Here is a 2,836-nt window from a genome sequence, read left to right on the forward strand (position 1 = left end):
ATAGGTTTCAGGCACTACAGACATCATGCCAGACACTATAGTAGTCAGAGTGAAAAAACACACCTGAATAGCTTACATATTCTGATAAATACCACAGTGGATGTGTCACCAAGGACTTATATACATTTCCATAAATTACTTGTTTATGATAGGTAAGGGCTTCCCTGGTAGCTCAGCTGGTAAAGAATCTGCCTGCAATGCAGGAGACCTAGGTTCAATCCCTGGGTTGGGAAGATTCCCTGGAGAAGGGAATGGCTATCCACTCCAGTATTCTGGCCTGGAGAATTCCATGGACTGTATAGTTATATGGAACCATGTATTGTCCACGGAATCACAAAGAGTTGGACATGACTGAGCGACTCACACTTCACTGTGATAGAAAATTGTTGACCATGTATTTGTTTTCAAGGTTAAAACTGAGTGTTCAAATGTAAATTATCATGGAGGAAGGAATTATTCTTATATTTGCACAGGACATCTAAGCCCACAAGATACATCTGAGAATTACAACTTATAACTTCATAGACCCAGAGGAGGACTTGAAAGTTTGAGATACTGAGCTGATGCAGCAAAGTCCAATGGAGAAGGAACCAAAGTGAGAATCCAGATCTCACGTACATAGCACAGTCTTTTTCAGTAAATCATGTATCAAATGTCCTTATTGATATTTTACAGGTGATAAGTACTAGGAATCTGAAGAGATAAAAGCCATCAATGAAGAAGTAAGAAAGTCTTGAAGCAAATACTGAGCAAGAATGCCAAAGACATGCTCCACATTTACAGTGACTGCACTATTTTTGTTCTCAGAAATTCAGACCAGAATCCTTTCAAGATTAACAAGCACCGTTCTTTATTGCTTTTTAGGTAATTTAGGCCCTAAGAAGTTGTTACTTGCTGAATGGATCTTCTTATGCTTCTAAACAATGTGACTGAATTTGTTCACTTGGGACTCACACAGAGTCCACACATAAAGAAAGTACTCTTTATTGTCTTTCTGTTCATTTTCCTGTTTACCATGGTGGCCAGTCTGCTCATTGCCATCACCGTCTCCCTCAGTCCCACACTTTCTGCTCCAATGTACTTTTTTCTCACTTACTTGGCCTTCATAGATGCCTTTTACACATTTTCCACAACCCCCAAAACGACCATTGACCTGCTGTACCAGAGGAGAACCATCTCTTGGCATGAATGCCTGGCTCAACTCTTTTTGGTACACTTCCTGGGAGGATCAGAAATCATAGTCCTCATCAACATGGCTTATGACCGCTATGTGGCCATCTGCAAGCTTCAGCACTACACGACCATCGTGTGCAGAAAGTCTGCCAGCTCCTAGTAGTAGTGGCCTGGATCGAGGGGATCCTGCATACTACTGTGCAAATTCTTTTCACAGTAGACTTGACCTTCTGTGGTCACAACATCATAGACCACTTCATGTGTGATTTCTTCTCAGTCTTGGAAATTGCTTGCAGTCACACATACACACTTGAAATGGTGGTGTCAGCCAACAGTGGGCCATGTGCTTGCTCATTTTTTTCTTGCTCCTCATCTCCTACATAGTCATCCTGAGCACCCTGAAGTACCATGGCTCTGAAGGATGACACAAGGCCCTCTCTACATGTGGCTCCCACTTTACAGTAGTGGTGCTCTATTTTGTTCCTTGTATATTTAGTTATATGCATCCTGTGACCACTTACCTTGGGGACAAATTGGTGAGTGTGTTCTTTATAATCCTCACTCCCATGTTAAATCCTATCATTTACACAGTGAGAAACACAGAGGTAAAAAATTCCATGTAGAGTTTGTTGAAGAGGAGATTAGCTTAGGCTGTCCATAAGGCTGAGAAAGCAATGATTTATATACACAGGGAAGATTTTACCTGTTGTAAATTGTGAAAGAAATTTAAGAAATTTTGCAGATCTTCTCCATTAAAAATATTTTCCATGCTAATTTCTCCCCAGAAAAAAAGTATTTCATTGACTGAAAAAAGGACTAGAAACTAGCATTTGTTGGGTATTTGATAATGGCTAGTTATTTTTTAGTCTTTTTGATAACTTTTAATGTACTTTACCAAGGCTTGTATGTTCACATTTATAGACTTTGAATAAGCAAGGGAAAAAACTATAATCCCCTAGTGGATCATTGTTGCATAATTTTTCTGCAGAGTTTTACTGCTCTTGTACTAAATTCTTTATATATGTTTCTTGGATGAAAGTTTCTTTCCATAGGATCTGATTTCATAACTTCTTTAATTTCTGCTTAGCCTGTGGGAAAGTAGTCTGGTATAGAAACTCTCAGATAGATATGTGGGCAAGAGACAGATGAGAAGTGCAAGAATCACTACTGATTTACTTTTTCTGAAATAAGAATTTACTAAAAAATTCATTACTCCTCAAAAGGAGGAATGAATCATTCACAATCTACTTCATTTTTTGCCACATAATTTAGGCCAGAAAATTTGAAATTGCTCTTAATTTGGTCTTTCTTATTTGTTTAAATATCCTTATAGCTCATGGTTTCCTTGAATATGAAGGAAATGTTTTCTTCCATACGAAGACTGAGGAACCATTTGAAATAAGAATGACAAACATTTTTATTTGTTGTTGTAGTTGTTGTTTTTTAATCAAGTTTCAAAAGGAAGTCATTTAATTAGGTTCAAAGCTATGGAGGGAACTATATGTAGCTATGTGTAGGTCTAATACATATATTTATTATTTATATGGCATATTTGCTTCAGTTGATTTGTCCATGTAAACTGGTGGTTCCATTATCATTATCCCCATTTTACAGAAAAACAAATTGAAGCCACTAATATTTACTAATTTACTGAAATCAAATC

At 37.5% G+C, this 2,836-nt stretch overlaps 1 pseudogene; it reads left to right on the top strand.

The window, feature by feature from the left end:
- Window positions 1-898: 898 nt before the first annotated feature.
- Window positions 899-1,823, top strand: LOC139033718 (olfactory receptor 4C3D-like; annotated as a pseudogene).
- Window positions 1,824-2,836: the final 1,013 nt, after the last annotated feature.

Source organism: Odocoileus virginianus, unplaced genomic scaffold (assembly GCF_023699985.2).
Source record: "Odocoileus virginianus isolate 20LAN1187 ecotype Illinois unplaced genomic scaffold, Ovbor_1.2 Unplaced_Scaffold_40, whole genome shotgun sequence".
Classification (NCBI taxonomy): Eukaryota; Metazoa; Chordata; class Mammalia; order Artiodactyla; family Cervidae; genus Odocoileus; species Odocoileus virginianus.